Here is an 18720-nt window from a genome sequence, read left to right as displayed (position 1 = left end):
CCTGTCCAGCACACTACTGAACAGTGGGAGCTCATATGAAATCTGTTATTTCATCAATGGAAAATGACATGCACCAGCCTTGTTATTCCAAATGGAGTTTCCAACACACTTTAATCCAACCACACTGGTTAGATAAAACAATAAACCAAGATTGTTAACTACTGGGGAAGGAAAAAAAAAGATTTCCAGTGACTACAAGTAACGAGGCATAAAAATCAGAATTGTTTACAAAAGAAATGCAAGATAAAACACAAACTAATGTTTAACTTAACAAGCTAAAACAGATTTAAAACAAATGTTTCTCTCACCATCTGCTGAGACAGGCTGGTTTTCCTTTCAGTCGGGAATCCCTCTAACCTGCCCCTGCTGCCCACAGTCAGTTCTTCAGGAGTTGTCATGAGCAGAGGGAAGGGGAGGGGGAGAGAGAGAGAGAGTCTCATGCATTTTCCTCACACCTGTTTATAATTCAGTCCTTTCTACTAGAAACAAATCCAGTTCTCAGCTGAGTCATGGTGACAGGCTCTCGTAGATATGAGCTTCAAGTGGTCCCTGTGATGGAATGTAAATGTCTTCTTCACACCTTCCCCCTCCTGGAGAATGGCTATTTGACCAGCTGTTTGCCTTGCTGTCTCTGACGAACTTGGGGTTAGGGTTGCAACTTTTTCAGTAATATCATACTGTAAAATCTCATAACTTTAAATACAATGTTGCTACACATTTTAAGGAGGCTATTCAGTAGATTATGTCTTTTCAAATGATACCTCACAAGCCATACAGTGATAAATGAAGGGGAGAGGAGGGATTTCCCTTTTATAAACACCCAGCCAGCCAGATTGCTGTAAAATCCTTGGTGGTGTGACTTCTCTGCTTGCTTTACCTGTAAAGGGTTAACAAGGCCATAGGTAAAAGAAAAGGAGTGGGCACCTGACCAAAAGAGCTAATGGAAAGGCTAGAAGTTTTTTAAATGGGTCAGTAACTTTCCCTTGGTCTGTTGTTCTCCGGAGAAGGCGACACGGAGTAGCAATGCTGTGCGTGGCTTGAAGCAGGTTTGAAAATTCATCTTCCATACCTAGAAGAAATGATTTGGATAGGGAAGTTTAGACAAACACAATCAGGTTTATATTTTTTATTTTGACTTTTGGAGCTCCTCTGTGCTATCCCAGATGCTTTTGTTTGCTTCTAAGCTTTAAGCTGAACCCCCAAGAAACCTATTTTGGGTGCTTACAACAATTGTTTCTTTTAAGATCTAGCAAATACCTACGTTCCAGATGTACTGTTTTCCTTTGCAATTTTAATAAAATTTACCTCTTTTAAGAACAGGGTTGGATTTTTGGTGTCCTGAGAGGTTTGTGCATGTTGTTTGATTAGCTGGTAGCCACAGCTAATTTCCTTTGTTTTCTTTCTCAGATCTTTCCCGGAGGGGAGGTGAAAGGGCTTGAGGGTGCCCCAGAGGGAAGAGAGTGCTCCTTCCTGGGTCCAAGGGTTTGGGGTTTTTTTGCATTTGGATGGTGGCAGCATTTACCAAGCCAAGGTCAGAGAAAAACTGTAACTTTGGGGGTTTAATACAAGCCTAGAGTTGCACAAATTAATTTTTAGAATCCTGGCAGGCCCCCACTTTCTGCACTCGGAGTGACAGAGTGGAGATTCAGCCCTGACACATACTATGAACAAAATTGATCATAATTTTCTAGAAGAGTGAACATCTGTCTGTGTGTTCCCAACATATATGTGGGTATTTCAGTCCCTCACAAGCAAGGTGTTCGGCATCTTCAAACACCTGGGGAACCGGTCCTGGGAATTCACTGGTTTATTAAGTGACACTCTATGGAATTGAGAGACACTTTATATTATTATTATTTTATTATAAATACCAATATGATGAAATTGCAATGAATCGTGCTAGATATGCCATGTAAGGTATCAATGAAAATGTTATGATTTTCCAAGTTTGATAATCTTGTTTCTATCTTTATATTGTGAGTTATAGATATGTAGGGTATATCTGTATTCCAGACTTGTGTAGTGTTTCTGAGTGACACCCCCAGACATAGTGGCATCAGCGCTGCCCAGCCTGTTCGATGGCCCATCCGGGGTCATCAGCTGTACGATGAACCCATTGAAAGGATCAAGGGGAGACACCTATTGAGTCAGCAAGACAGGCAGGGGTATGTCTGTGTACTGAGACCTCCAAGGCTTTTCCATACCATGTGCTGTGAAGCTTGTGTTTGGGACATAGGAAGTAGAAGCCACTTGGCAAAAGGAATATAAAGGGCAGCTGCATCATCTCCATTTTGTCTTCAGTCCCTCTTCCTACCTCTGGAGCAACTTCTCTACAAACTGAACCCTGGAACAAAGGACTGAATGATGTGGCTGTGTACCAGAGAGCCTTTCAAGCCAGAAACTCACCAATCCTGCTAAGAACCGGATGTATAGATTTCTGAATGTATCTGACTGCTTTCCCATTTTAACAACTTCCTTTTTCTTTCCTCCTTTTATAATAAACCTTTAGTTTAGATGCTAAGGACTGGCTGGCATCGTAGTATTCTGGGTAAGATCCAAACCTATACAGACCTGGTAATGTGGCTGACTCTGGGGTCAGAAGAACACTTTGTTTATGTGAGCAGAGTTTTTAAATAACCTCTCACTGTGCCGGACCTAGGTGCTGATTGGGAGTCAGAGAATTGGAATGCAGTAAAGGGGGCCGTGTGATGTCTTTTTTTCAGTTTCTCAATAACCAGTGTGGAGGATCAGAAACACAGTTGGTGACTGATCAGTGAATTTAACTTCCGTGTTAACCACCAGTTTTAGGAGCATCTGCTCTCCCTTTTTCAGCCTGCCCTGACCTTGGCATTTTCAGTGTGGACTGCTCCAGGCACACCAGCTCACACTAAGCACTGAAGTTAAATTAATAGTGTTTTTTATGACACAGTCATGTGAAATCAACTGAACTCCTTTGTTTTCTTTCATCTGAGCAGGGTTTCCAGTTTCCAAACCTCATATAATCTCCCAGCTGGAACAAGGGGACGAGCCATGGGCCCCAGACCTCCAGGGTTCAGAGGAAAGAGAGATTCTGAGAGTTCCTTGCACAGGTGAGGAAAGATTAAACTAACTCAGAATCTGTAAGTGCCTGAAGGAAACATCTGGGATGCCCTACAAAGCCCTTGGAAGGTTTCTCAGTTCATTATTGTCCCTAGCAGGGGTCGTATCCTCAGGGTAAATATAGCTCATGGCTTCCTGTAGACCCTAGCAGACACCAGGCAATAGCTTCCTCCCTTCCTCCTGTGAATTTGGATGGGATGTGAAGCCTGAATTGATCCCCTCCTCTCTCCTGTTTGGGGAAGAGTTTGGGGGAGTTCAGTTCTTGTTTTTATTTGATCTCTCTTCAGTACTTGTATTGGTTTGGCCTTCCCCTTTCCATCCCTGTTTGAGGTTTCTGTCTCTATCACAGCAGGTGACGCAATGGTATGTGAGAAAGAGGAGCAGAATTCTCAGCAGGAAAATGTTGAGCAAGTGGCTAAACACAGAGAATTATCGCAAAGATCGAAAAGGAATGTGTCGAAGAGTCATAAGCAGGGAAAATCCTGTGAGATTCAGCACAGACCAGAAAGAGAGCAAGGAAACCAGCCAGAGGATAAAATGGGTAAATTTATTTCCTGTCGGGGAACTCAGAAGAGCGTCAAGGAAACCACAACCCAACAGGAAATCCTGAGCGGAAAGAGGAAAAATACATGCACTGAGTGTGGAAAAACCTTCACTTACAGATCAAATCTTGTTGTTCATAAGAGACTCCACACAGGGGAGAGGCCCTATGAATGCAGTGAGTGCGGGAAAAGCTTCACGAGCAGCTCAGACCTTTCTAAACATCAGAGAATCCACACAGGGGAGAGGCCCTATGAATGCTGTGAGTGTGGGAAAAGCTTTATTACCAGCTCAGACCTTTCTAAACATCAGATAATCCACACAGAGAAGAGACCCTATGAATGCAGTGAGTGTGGGAAAACCTTCACTAGCAGCTCAAGCCTTTCTAAACATCAGAGAATCCACACAGGGAACAGGCCCTATGAATGCAGTGAGTGTGGGAAAACCTTCAAATGCAGCTCAAACCTTCTTACTCATCAGAGAATCCACACAGGGGAGAGGCCCTATGAATGCAGTGAGTGTAGAAAATGCTTCACTAACAGCTCAGCCCTTTCCGAACATCAGAGAATGCACATAGGGGAGAGGCCCTATGAATGCCGTGAATGTGGGAAAACCTTCAATCGCAGCTCAGGCCTTTATCAACATCAGAGAATCCACACAGGGAAGAGGCCCTATGAATGCAGTGAGTGTGGGAAAACCTTCAATCGCAGCTCAGTCCTTATTAGTCATCAGAGTATCCACACAGGAGAAAGGCCGTATGAATGCAGTGACTGTGGAAAAAGCTTCACTCTCAGATCAGCCCTCTGTGAACATCAGAGACTCCACACAGGGGAGAGGCCCTACGAATGCAGTGACTGTGGAAAAAGCTTCATTCAAAGATCAGCCCTTTCTGTTCATCAGAGAATCCACACAGGTGAGAGGCCCTATGAATGCAGTGACTGTGGAAAAAGCTTCATTCAAAGATCAGCCCTTTCTAAACATCAGCGAATCCACACACGGGAGAGGCCCTATGAATGCGGTGAGTGTGGGAAAACCTTCTCTTGGCAATCAGCCCATGTTAGCCATCAGAGAATCTGCAAGGGAGATCAATGCCATAAAAACCTCTAGAGCAGGGGTTGGCAACCTTTCAGAAGCGGTGTGCCGAGTCTTCATTTGTTCACTCTAATTTAAGGTTTCGCGTGCCGGTAATACATTTTGATGTTTTTTAGAAGGTCTCTCTCTACAAGTCTATATATTATATAACTAAACTAATGTTGTATTGTAAAATAAACAAGATTTTCAAAATGTTTAAGAAGCTTCATTTAAAATTAAATTAAAATGTTGATCTTATGCCACCGGCCCGCTCAGCCTGCTGCTGGTCTGGGGTTCTGTTCACTTAGGCCGGCAGTGGGCTGAGCGGGGCCTGCGGCCAGGACCCCAGCTGGGAAGGGTCTGTCAGCCAGAACCCCAGACCGGTAGCGGGCTGTGCGGCTCAGCCCACTGCCGCTCAGGGGTTCCATCCGCTGGCTCCTGCCAGCCGGGATCCCGGCTGCCGGACCCGCTCAGCCCGCTGCTGGTGTGGAGTCCCGGCCCTGCCCACATATAAAAGACCGCTAAAAGTCTGAGGTAGCCAGAAGGATCCCTTGTACAATATGGGGAGTGGGTTAACTTTTCATGTCCTCGCTTCCAATTAACCCTGTCAGAATGCAAATTTTAACAACAATTCTCAATTAAAAGATGTGGCCAATGTAGTTTCTTTCTCTTACTTAAGAAAATGTATTAGACTTTAGTATATCACATTTTCTGATGTAACCAAACACTTTGTATTCTAAATTGAACAAAACAAGTATCTGCATCTCAATCCAACATTTCCGCTTGATATCAAATCAGACCATCTCATGAAAATATTAAACACAACAATTCTGGCTACGAAAAAAACACAACAAGACAGAACATAGAACACACAACATAATTTTTTACTGTGCCAGTAAATCAAGGTACGTTGAATGCTGTGCAGCTGGCATTAGTTTTCTTTGATTATCTGAAAGACAAAAACAGAGGTCCACCCCGTCTGGGCAATTAAATACTTAAAATATACAAATACTCTTGTTGATTCTAGGCAAAACAGAGGAATTACCCCATAGTTTCTCGTATGTGTTTCTTAGACAGCCTTGGTTTCAGAGGCCTTTACTTTATCAGTTAGTTAATTTGTATTAACATAGATGCTTCTGGCTTGCTTTTTATTTTCAACTCCTGCTTTTAAACACTGAAAGAAAACATCACCACTTATAGTGCCTGTAGAGCCTAATAAAATTCTCATTACATAGCACTGTATACATTCTTCAACTGATTTAACAAAATTGTTCATAGACAAATGATTGCAATCTAATAAGTTCTTTGCCTGAATTTATTTACAAACATTTCATAGACACCAAAAACTGTTCTCTTAAAAATCACTAGCTTTTCCCTTCCAACAGCCACTTTTATCAACTCAAATCACCATTCCAAATATCCTCTTGAGTATTTGAAATCCTCATGCTTATATTCACTTACTCCTTCTTTCCACTACACCCTCAAAAGTTTCCAACCTGTTTTCCAAATCTCTTTGTCTGTTGCCTTCCCGCCTGGGCCCGATCCTTTTTTCCTCACTGAATCGTCCCGTCCATGGACACGAGCTTGTTCCACAACCAGTTCTTCGCTAGGAGGGTGGGCTACTCAACTAGCCCCCACCCTTCTGGTCTTGTCCCCAAAACATTTCTACTCACAAGACTACCTGAGTCCTCCCTAGTAAGGCTTGCCACCTGGGCAAAAAATACATGGCCATTCACTTAACACATAATCCAGACCCCTTTGGGGGTCTACCCAGAGACCCACCCATTTGTCTGCTGACACTTAAACAGAAAAAAAATTACACAGAAAGCAGAGAAAATTACAGTCTAAGCCAAATTTTTCTACTTCTATTATATTGTCCGCTACGGGGGGGCGGGACTGTAAAAATCTCAGGACAACCTCAGAGCTTCATCGCACACATGGCTTCCACCCTGAGGAATTACGAATGAGAAGTTCAGTTCCGCTCACACACCTAACGCCCAAATGAACAGAGCAGAAAAACATCAGTAACCGGTTAAACAAAACAGAGCCAAAGCTAAATAGTGTTTCCTTATTCTATTAGAGCTCACCTTTAATCATGCAACCAACAATACCAAACAAAGCAAACACAAAATAACAAGGGTAAACAGAGAGATGGTGTAAATTCTGCAGGGCCCCCCCATTATTAATTGCTCACCAAACTGTGACAAATTCCTGTTACTAATTTATCCCTCATGTCAGGTGATCAGACTGACAGAGCATACAATCAAATTTTAAAGCTTCATTAAAAATAATAAAACAACAATGGAGAGTGTTGGGAATGCTCCCACATCACTCAGGAAAAACATGAATGCCCCAAGCCTTAAACCACTTTAATACTCACACATGTCTCACTGGGAAGTTAAGCTTTGCAAATATAATTCCAATTCTGCAATCTGTACTGCCTTCGGTTTGCCTGTCTCTATTTTCCACAAGTGCAAAGCAGTTTTCTTTGCACTTAGCATAGTCCGCACTAATTCATGACCTTGAACACAAAACAACTTCTCCTTTATCTCTGGGCTAAGCCGAATTTCAAATTAACCCGTTCCTAGACAAATTGCTCACACTGTGTCAGAGGTTTTTCTCTGTGATTAAAGCTCCACTGAGATATATGATCTTATCTAGATTGAAGGTACCTTCTAATGGGCATTGTTTAAATGAAATTTCACGCGTGTACAAATTCCAATCATTTAAATACCTGCAGGTTTTAGAACCATAATGTACGTACATGTAATATGCTGGGGTACCCTTAGGGGGTAAGGTGGAATATTTAGACTGTCAGTAGCCCACACGGAAGGGAAAGGGGAGGGAAGATGGGTTCACACACCCCTAGACCCAGGCAGCTTCCTCGCCGGACTATGCCAGGCTGAGTCAGCCCACCGTGGGTCGGATCTCCTAAAGATCCACTAGTTACTGGGCTAGCCCGGTAACAGCCACTCACACTGGTGTACACACACACACACCAAGGCCTCTTTTTCTTCCTTTTTCTTTTTTTTTAACCCTTTTTTTTTTTTAACCTTTTTATCTCTTTTTTTTTTTTTTTTTTTTTTTCCCATGATGCATCTTTACCTGGTCCGGACCAATACCATGAGGCGGTATGACAACCCCTCTTGAGGCGGTAAAAACCCCTCAGCACCGGTGCATTCTAATGCATTTACCTATGCATTACCTTATGCATTACCTTATGCATTTCCTTGGCCAACTCAGCAGTTCCCAGTACTGCTATAAACTAACCTTATTGGGGCCTCTCCCCAATACCACTTTGCATCTGATCCTGCTGCACAGTCACTAAGTTCAGATGGCGTGAGCCCAACAGAGACAGACGTCCTCACGGAAAGTCCTCCTCCGATACCCCAATAGAGATTTCAAAAGGTCTCATACCTCTCATGTGGCGCCATGGGGTTCGAAGGGGAATAATCCGTAGTAGTTGTCTGTGGGTCCGTGGGCGTTGCCATCCCGGACGAGCCCCCAAATTGTCGAAGAAAAACTCAGTTCTCGCTTTTCGTTTGGGTGCAGCAAAACCAAATACTTTATTATTTCTCCAGTAATTACCATGGAGGGAGAGAGTGCCATAGGACACAGGGTCACCCCAGTCCTGGACAGGTCTCTCAACTGGTAAACAATCACAGCAAGCCTTTATACCTTTTACAGACAATTTCTAACAATAATACAGACAGTAAAAAGCAACAAATACATTTTGTTTATACATAAGCTTCTCTGCTATCTCACTAGAGAAACAAGACTGCAAGACTGCATATTGCAAGGTCGTAATAACTTTCACACAATTCCCTCTGTCTTACATTATCTTGCTTCCTCACGTCACCAGGGTCACAGTTAACCTAACTCATGCTAACTAACATTCATTAAGATCTCTTTAAAACCTTGTTAATTATTTACTGGCTTCCACAGTGGGCACCCTGGTTCTGGCCCATTCTCTTCCCCTCTCTGCACTGAGCTGAGGGTGGAAGTGGACCGAGCACAGGGCTGGGGGTGAAGGGTCTGGCCAGGAGCTAGAATGAGGGAGGGGGCTCAGGGTTGGGGCAGGAGGTTTGGGTGTGGGGGCACTTACCTGGGGAGCTCCCATTTGCGTGAGGGGTGGAGTTGGGAATGTGTGCGGAGGGGTGCAGGAGCTCCCGTTTGGTGCTCAGGGTGGGGGTGAGGATGTGCGGGGTGCATGGGATGTGGGGAGGCTGGGGATGTGTGGGGGTGCCAGAGTCAGGGCTGGGGTCGTGGCGGGGTGAAGGAGTCAACAGGGGGCTGGGTGGTACAGGGCTCAGGGCAGGGGCCTGGGCGGGGTGTGGAGGGGGTTAGGGCTCCAGGCAGAAGGCTGGGTGACTGCCCCCCCAAACCCCATCCTCCCTGCTCCTTGTCCCTACTACCCCCTCCTGGGACCCCACTCCCTATCTAAGCCTCTCTGCCCCATGTCCCCTGACTGCCCCCCTAGGACCCTACCCCCTGCCTCTCCCCTGACTGCCCCAACCCTTATCCACACCCCCGCACCCAGACAGAACCCCCCGGACTCCCATGCCTATCCAACCGCTCCCCGCCCCCTGACAGGACCCCCAGAACTCTGGACCCATACAACCCCCCCAGCTCCTTGTTCTCTGACCCCCCCCCGAGACCCCCCCACCCTAACTGTGCCCCCAGGACCCTCCTTGCTCCCTGTTCCCTGACTGCCCTGTCTCCTATCCTTCCCCCACCCCCTAACAGACCCCGGGACTCCCATGCCCCATCCACCCCCCCTGCTCCCTGACTGCCCCCTCCAGAGACCCCCACCCCAACCACTCCCCATCCAACCCACCCTGCTTCCTGTCCCCTACACTATAGAAACCAGCTGCTATCAATTTTGGGGCCCTTTTCTAAGGCTTTCTCAGTAGCCGCTAAACCAGCTGATTTGCCTTTGAAGAACAGGGAAACAAAGGGCACCAAGAACTTATGTTTTTTGGATGAGCCAAGAAAAGGGAGTAGCATTGTCCCCCTTGGGTAGCCCCTGTTCAATTCCAGGTCAGAAAGCAAAACTCTTCTGCAAGAATATCCAAAAAATATTGTGTTTCACTTCACTTCATAAGTACAGTTGTGTGGCAATTAAATGATGACTCTAAAGTTTCATAAAAGCAAAGAACATTAAACAAAATAGTGTGGGAAATACGGATGTTTCTGAGAAAATGGCTTGGAATGAAGGAAGACAAAAATTGATGGGTCGAGAGAACAGGCCCTGTTTCCCCCTGGTTTGGAGCTTCTCTCACAACTACTGGAATAGCAAAGCTAAGCAAATGGGGTTCTATTGCTGCACAGGAGATTCAAGTGAGGCTATTTTCTCCAGATAGAATTAAATGGTCATGTCAGGAGTGGGATTTGAAACCACATCTCTATGCAGAGACCAGAACACCCAAGAGATAGGGAAAAAAGAGTCTTAAAACTGGCACTTTAGACCAGTCCACCATCCTCCTGCTACAAAAAACATGACTTACCAACCCTAGTTTTCATTAATAGTTGATGAACTCTTTAGGGAGGTCGAGATGGCACATCTCTTTCAACTCCTAGAGACCTTCTACAGCACAGCTGAATTTTAGACACACTCACCCGGACCTAAAGTTACACATTTCCTGGAGCTCCATGAGTTCTGTGGTGTTGTAATCTCCCTGCTCGCATTTTAAGTGAACAAAAGATGGGTGCTGGCATTCTGAGAAAGTAATGGTGAACCTCAAAATCCTGCCCTGGGGGCCAGACAGTTAAGCAACCAGCACCCACAACCTCTACCATGATAGCATCCTGTCTGGGAACAACTCACTTACCAACAGCTGGGGTGTGAAATCCTCATTTCTGTGTTGTTCTATCACTGTAGTCCCCACTTTCCTATTGCTTGTCGGTATAATCTCTGTCTGGTGCTGTGATTCTTTCTGTCTGCTGTATAATTAATTTGTTGAGTGTAAACCAATTAAGGTGGTGGGCTATAATTGGTTAGATAATCATGTTACACTATGTTAGGATTGGTTAGTTACATTTCAGTAAAATGATTGGTTAGGGTATAGCTAAGCAGAACTCCAGTTTTACTATATAGTCTGCAGTCAGTCAGGAAGTAAGGAGAATTATGTTTTGCTAAGGGGGGGAATAGGAACAGGGACACAGGCAAGGCTCTGTGGTGTCAGAGCTGGGAAGGGGGACACTGAGGAAGGAAATTGGAATCATTGCTTGCTGGAAGTTTTCCCCAATAAACATTGAATTGTTTGTACCTTTGTGCTTTGTGCATTGCTGCTCTCTGGTCATGCGAGAAGGACCAGGGAATGGGAGGGTGATGGAATAAACCCTCTAACAAGTATGTCTTTCAGGGTGTGAAAAAACCCAGAACCAGTATAATTAAGCTGACCTAAGCCATGGTTAGATAGTGCTAAATGAAAGGAAAGATTGTTCTGTGAATGTAGCTATTACAGGGATGGAAAACCCCTCCCCTCACTGTAGCAATGGTCTTCTCCACAGTGCTATAGCAGCATTTTAAGTGTAGACAGCCTCAGAGCAAGACCAGATCTGGCTCCAGTTTGGCTCTGTGGATGCTCAGGCACTAAGACAACAGTAATGACAATATACTATGCATCTCTAGCTGGCAGGATTTGAACCTGCGTGGAGAGACCCCAGTCAATTTCTAGTCCATTGCATTAACCAGGGGTAGTTGATTATTTTATCAAGAGCCAAATTTCTTGGTCAAGGTCTAGTCAATGTCTAGACACCAGAGAAAATAATAATAAGTATATAGAAAGATTTTGCAGTCACTATGGGCATAACTATGACAATTGTTTCGTGTTTCACTCTATATATTTGGCACCACTGCCTTTCCCTTTAGTCTTGTAGTTTACCAAGAGTAAAACTAAATATCTCTTCAGATACCAGGGAGTGTTTATGTTCATTCCTGCTAGCTACACAGGGGTTTGATGTAGCTGCTTTCAATCCTCCAGCTCTGCCGGGACAAGTAACATTTCAGGCTGTCACTGAACTGAAGAAGGGAGATCATTTTTTGACAGGTTACGCCTCCTCTTAAAGGTGTTTGTGTGGCTGGCAGCCCTGGTACCAGGTGTCTCCTGAGGGAAGAAAGTTTCTGTGCAAAATACTAAAACTTTTGACAGAGAGGAGGGAAAGGCCATGGCCACATGATGGGGCCAGTATGTACCACAACATGGTTCTTTTATGTGGGATGACTCTGAACACTGACTGATCTCCACTCCCTTGGATTTGAAAAGATGTTTAGTTTTGCACTTGGGAACCTGTAAGGCTGAAGCAATGTTATGGATGGTGACACTACGACTGAAGGGTTATTTAATGTTGTAAAAATTGTTAAAAACACTTAGCTTCAACTGGAACTGCCTGTTATTAAAGGCTGGTTTCCCCACGTCAGTTCCATAAGCTCTGCTAGAAACACCCTGGGTTCTCTCCTGCCTCGGTGGGAACTGGAGGGAATCGTCACCTGCTGCCCTTGGCTCCAGGTTGGTTTTTCTGGGGAGGGGGCGTGGAATTGATTTGTTTGCTGTTAAGAAGGGAGCCGGGCCAGTTCTCAGGGAACGTGAACTCCCAGCATCTTCCCAGCCCAGCCCAGGCTGCTGCCCTGTCCCAGCCTCTGTTCCCCTGGGGCCCTGCGTGTTTGACTCTAGAGCAGGCCGGGAGCAGCAGCTGAGGCAGAGGACAGCTTGGGCTGGGCAGATGCTAGGAGCAGAGCACCAGAGGCCTCTACTGGCTCCCTCCTCAGCAGCAAACAATCAGTCCCCACCCGCACCCCGGGACAGCAGCCTGGCGCCAAGGGCAGTGCCCAGTGTGGGTTTCTCTTTTTCCTCTTCCTGGGGTGAGCAGGGACCTGGGGGTGTTTCTAGCAGGGCAGTTGGAACTGAATTGGGGAACCAGCTTTTAATAACAGGCAGCTCAAGTTCAGACTAATTTTGTTACAATTTTCTTTATAATGTAAATAATTCAAAAGTAAACAGGCAGGAATGATTGGAACTCTTTTCTCCCATTCATGGAAAGAAACGGCTTTTTGGCTTTTCATGATACGGGAGTCAGGTTCGTTCACTGTTCAGAAGCCTGTTGTGTTTCATTTCTTAGGTTCTGCTGCCATCGTGTGACCATTTGCTTCCCCTCCTTTCTGTCCAAAGCGCAGAGCCCAGTTCCTCCAGGGAGAGAAGGACGTCTTTCTTCTTTCCTTCCTCAACAGCCCTCTTCCTTGGGGAGCCCTTTCCTGGGGTCTGGGTGGGGAACAGCCATTTCTGAGGATTAATTTCACACCATATTTGGTGTTGATATATAGATTTTACAGCCAGACTAGATCACTAGGTACCTCTGCTCTGACCTGATTCAGAACAGAGGCCAGAGAATTTTATCCAGTGACTCCTACAACCACCCCAAGATCTTCTGGCTGAACGAGGAGGGTTCATTCAGAAAGTCATTGTGTTTGGATGTAAAGGTGGGAAATGATGGGGAAATTGGCCCCTCTTTCAAGTTTAAATGTTGTAACTTCTACATCTAGACCGGGGTGGCCAACCTGAGCCTGAGAAGGAGCCAGAATTTCCCAATGTAACTGCCAAACGTGCACCTTTGTATGCAACTACAGAGTCAGTTGTGAACCTTCCCATCATTATCATTATCCCTTTGAAATGGTGATGGACACTTGGCTCGATATCCCAGTGTGCCCTGGACGTCTACAGGTTGCATTAGCCAATCCAAGCATTCGGCACTTGCAGATGGGCACCTCTGTATTGTGCCTAAGCCTTGTACAGCTATGAAAGGCTGGTAGATGCCGATATTTTCCCGTCTTTTTAACCTGCACTAATACCAGGCCAGGCCAGGGCTGGGAAGAGAGAGCAGCAGGTTTCCCCAATTGTTTCCCACTTGCTTTTTCTTGACTAGCTTCACCTCTGCACCAACTTGCACTTTTCCTATGTGAGCCTGGCTAGCTCAGTTGGCAGAGCATCAGACTCTTAATCTGAGGGTCCACGGTTCAAGTCCCTGGTCAGGTGATAAACTTCTCATTATGATTGTAAAAATCTGACTTTCTGGAGTCTTCTTTGGTGTTACTCTTTCGCTTCAGAATTTTCCTTTCCTAAGAAGGGCCTTTGTGTGGGGGGGATTGAAGGAACAACTCCTTGACATCCCCTCTGTCCTTGCATCCTGGAGGAATAAAGGCCTCTGGGCATAGAGCATGTTCCTTTCCTACACACACAGAATATCCCTAAGGAATTAGAATCACCCGCTGCCTTCCCCTGTCCTGCTGGATCCCCAAATGAAGATGCTCTTCAGCCCAAACCCATGTCCCCTTTTTTCCCAGTGCCCCTCAGTCCCAACCCTCAGTCCCTCCTATGCTCACTGCTCCTCACTCCCAACTGGAGCCTGCTCCTCTTCACCCTTCTCCTCTGTCCCAACCCACAGCCCCCTCCTATTCCCAGTGCCCCTCAATCCCAACCCACAGCTCCCTCCTTCCCTCCAGCAGCAGGTGCTTCAGACCCCCTCAGGGAGATTTTCTTGCAAGGTTTTGTGTATGAGTCTGCATGTGGATTTTACAATATGTTGGAAATAGGTTGGGTTGCTTGCCGAAATGATCACTTGTGGCTGGTGTTGGATTCCCAGTCTCCTTGTTATTGGGGCAGGAGAAACAAAGGGTTGTTATCCTTGTTGTGTGAATCAAGGACTCAACCCTGGGTGCAAACTAAATGAGCTGCCCACAGATTCTGGCAGCCACAATGAGCATTTAGTGTGAGAGCTCAGACCTGCCCCTGTCCCAGAAGGAGGGGGCCATCCACGTGGGGCTTGGACCACTGACCTATCAGCTCTTAACTCCCAAACTTTCAGTAACTCTGTTATCAGTGCCAGTGAGTGTAATTTAAACCATAAGAAAAACCACACTGGGCTAGATCAAAGGTCCATCTAGCTCTGTATTTTGTCTTCTGACAGTAGCTAATACCAGGTGCTCTAAAAGCATCTCAACAAGGCACCACTGGGAGTTGAACCCAGCATCTCCTGTTTACAAAACAGATACTTTAACCAGCCTAACCATGGTGCCTGCCTGTGGCTAAAGTAGAGTGTCTGCTCACACCTGACCCCCTGCATCCCCACCTGGGCCCCACAAAGCAGAGCAGCAGGTGAGATTTTTCTTGCAAGCTGTCTGTGTGTCTGAATCTTTGACCAGGTCTGCACTACAAAGTTATTTCAGCAGAATTATATTGCTCAGGTGTGTGAAAAACACACTATGCTCCCTCGGTTGGCACTGCAATGCCACATCTGGTGACAAAACTTCGCTGTTTTGGTGACCATATAAAACCACTTCGATGAGCTTATGGCAGCAAACTTCAAGTGACAGATTGTCAGTGTAGACGCTGCTGTTCATTATATCACCATAACTGGCCTCCTCCAGTATCCCACAATGCGCGCCGTGAACTCGCCTGCCCTGCATTCCTGCTACAGAGCCATGGGCCCCTCCCCTTTCATCGCTCTGGGAAGTTCTGACAGCTGAGCCTGCTGCTCTGCTCCGGCAGCCAGGAGCAAATCACTGCCGTGGATGCTGCTCTCTCCCGCCCTGTGAACATAGAGCAGGGTGGCGGGAACTTCCTTACATGGGGGGGCATCGGCATCCGAACTGTGACACCCCCCAGGACACCCCTTCCCTCGAGGAGGCTCTTACCTTCTAAACAGGGATGGCTGTTTTCTAGTAAAATCACTAAAAGGGAAGGAGAAAACTCGAAAGAGGTTCCTCCTGGCGCTCACATCCGTGAACCCGAATACTCTCTCAGTCCTCAAAGAGAGACCTGGAGAAGGAGACTTGCTGACGCAAAGCCACAGGGGTCTCTGAGGTTTCCCTGGCCCCTTGCCCCTGTCCTGCCTGGCTGATGTCAGCATCTCTCTGTGAGGTCACCACCTCCCCACCACCTTGGACCAATAGTCTGAGGTCCTGCAAAAGGCCTTTGTGATGTCACTGCCTGTCACGGACTCACAGATCCTGCCCACTCTTGGCCCCCTGCGGTCCGTGGGGGGTGCCCCTTTCAGTGCTGAGCCATGAAAACTATCCCGATCTCTGCTGCTCCCCCTCTGGGCTTTCTCAGCACCTGGCCCCACAGCACTTCCTGGCAGCCAGAGACTGCGCTTTCTGCATCTGCTCCTGTGGATGTGGGCTTCTATCCTGATTGCTAAGGAAAGGAACCTTACCAGGAAATGGCCACAGGTTCTGAGTATCTGTATGTGGCTGTAAACAGAATTTGGGCCCTGGCACACAAGGCAACTTAAAAGCTGAGCACCCAGACAGGGGCTTGAACCCTGGACCCTCAGATAAAGAGCCTGATGCTCTGCCAACTGAGTTACCTGAGCTTGTTGAAAAACATCTTCACCGTTCACCACAAGAGTGAGCAGGCAGGCCAAAGAGAGGCAAAAAAAGTCCCAGGAACCCCTCCTCTTTTTCTGCACAGCCACTGCCTGTCAGCAGGATTCCTCCTCCTCCTCCCTCCTGTGCCTCAGTGTGACTAAATCTCCACACCTAGACAGCCGGTCCATCCGCTGCACCCCAATCCCCCAGGCCTGAGCTTTCCTGCCAAAGCCCTGCACCTGGCTCCATAAAATTACGTTTCACATCTTGCTGGGAACTCGACTTCTTGTGCCCAGAAAGTCTTGCCCCCCCTCAATAGATGACCCAAGAAACACAGGGTCTGCCTTTTCCAAAGAAGTGCATGAAGTAGGCATCCACATGGCTTAACGGATAAGGTGTCTGGCTTTGACTCAAGAACTTAAGGAGTCAAGTCCCTTCGTGGTTGTGCTTGTGCAGTTTTACCTTTGTGCTGAAAGTCCTGCTCCTTTCAAACCTGGAACCTCTTCTTGGCGGCTCAGGCCCATGCTCTGGCTTCAGCTAGAGCCCCGGGAAGGAGTTGGGGGGTGGGCGTCACAAAGGCTGGGGCATGAGCCCCAGGTGCTTCCAGTCTCGCCTTTGCCATTCCTGACTTGCCAAAGAAAATGGATGGCTGCCCGGGTAAGTGTATGGAGCAGTTTCCCTCTGTCCATGTGCTTGAGGGGGGTTGCTACATGGAGCCTGGATGTTTCTCTGCTTCTCACCAGCTGGGGAAAAGCGTCTTGGGGTAAAATCTCCTGCCCCACTGCAAAAGTGAGCACCGTGAGTGGGAACGGTAAGAGGCCCCACCATGGGGGCTGGCCCTGCTTTCCTACCGTCTTCGATAATGGCCACAGAGCATCAGCAGCCGCCCCGCATGGTGGTCTGTGGGTGGCCTTCAGTGGAGGTTTGGCATAGCAGGGAGCAGGAAGCAGGCTGGCTGGGAGTCTTGTTGCCTGTCTGAAGGCCACGCATAGGCATGGTTCTCCCCTCCTCTTGCCCTGCCCTCGGTTGCTCTGTGGCTTTTAAGCCTTCCCTTGGAGCTGTCAGCACCAGCCGCCTCTGCTCTAGGTGCCCAGAGGAGGAGAGGTGCTGGGCTCCAGCCTGGGACTCTGCCTCCCTCCTGCCTAGCAAGCCTGGCCCTGGCACCGCTTTGTTCAAGTGCCATGTGGGCAAGAGGAAAAGTGTGGCCACAAGCACCAAACTTGTGGGCATCAGGTGAAGCAGTGAGAATCCTAACCACAGCCACTTCTACACCCCACCAAAGACCTGGCTCCAGTGGGGAGGAGTCACCCAGCAGGAGGGAAATGACTCACTCTTCTATAGCTGGAAACAGGAAAGCACTTTGAGCACCAGACCTTTACCACCAGCTAACACAAGATCCCACTGAGATTTGAACTCAGATTGCAGGATTCAGAGCCCTGTGTATTACACCATGAGAGCAGCTTGTGCTGCCTTCTCTGCACATTGGTGACCCTCACAGGGCTGGCTCATGTAAGGGACTGTTGGCCCTTTACTAAAACTTAGTGGAGTTTTTGGTTGGCTAGTTCCCAGTCCCAATAGAAGGGGGAAGGGTCAGTGGGAAATCAGGACCCGGAGACTGACAGTCCCCTGGGACAATGGCTACCAAGTGGTAGGGAACAAGTGAGAATTTGTTAATGGAGAAAAATTCCTGGTGAAAATAGGCAAAGTTGTGGAGATTTTGAAAAGTTCCAGTGAATTTACACATGAAGATACAAACAGAGAGAAAGAGAACATCCCAGACTGCACAGGCCCACACAGACATAAACAAAAACCAAACAGCACACAGAGCCATACACACATAAGGGAAAGCCACACAAAACATAGAAAGAACAAATCCACACCAAAAAGTACAGCAAAAGCCCACAAGAAGAAAGCACAAAACCCACATAACAAAAGAATACTAAGCAAAAAACAATATTCATGCAAAAATCATACACACACCCACGCACACAAAACTATGCAAGGCATCCACCAAAATCACACAGGACCCACATGCACATCAATGAGACAGACAAAAACCACACCGACATACAGAAAGCCAGGCAGGGTTTGAGTCTCACAGCGAAGAGGGTGAGCACACAGGTGGTTTGGGGAGCAAAGACTGAGGGGGAGTCGGGGGCAGTGCTCTGGGCTCTGCCTGACCCCTCCTGACACAGGCGGCTGGTGGAGAGCAGAGCCTGGGAGATCTGTGGAATCTGCCCTGCTCTCTGTAAAGCAAGGGGACCCCGGTGTCTTCTGAGCTGCAATTGTATTTTCTGCAGGGCAAAATGATTGGCAGAAGCCATTTGCTTAAAGAAAATTAGTGCTTTAGGGGAGGTTTGACCTCACAACTTCAGCCCACTCAGCAATGCTCCACAAGCACTGGGCACTAACCCATTGCACCACTGGAGCCCACGTGTAGGAGTTTGTATCTGTATTTCATGGATGGATTAGAGGGGTCAGGGGTTGCATTAGCTAAAACAAATCCATATTAAAGGCTGCAGGATGGCAGCAGCAGAGATGGGGAGCCTCCTTCTGTGTGATAGAGCTGGTTCCCCCTTCTGTTGCTCAGGGGAAGGTTGGTGCTTTGAGCCAACCCGGAGCTGGAATGTCTCTTGGGTGAGATT

At 47.1% G+C, this 18720-nt stretch overlaps 1 non-coding gene across 1 annotated transcript; it reads left to right on the top strand.

Moving 5' to 3' along the window:
- Positions 1 to 13669: 13669 nt before the first annotated feature.
- Positions 13670 to 13742, top strand: TRNAK-CUU. The gene has a single exon. It is a non-coding gene; the product is annotated as a tRNA-Lys (tRNA).
- The last annotated feature ends 4978 nt before the right edge of the window (positions 13743 to 18720 follow it).

Source organism: Mauremys mutica, unplaced genomic scaffold, assembly GCF_020497125.1.
Source record: "Mauremys mutica isolate MM-2020 ecotype Southern unplaced genomic scaffold, ASM2049712v1 Super-Scaffold_100127, whole genome shotgun sequence".
Lineage (NCBI taxonomy): Eukaryota > Metazoa > Chordata > Testudines > Geoemydidae > Mauremys > Mauremys mutica.
Note: the sequence above shows the minus strand (reverse complement) of the source record. Positions and strands in the feature narration are given on the sequence as shown.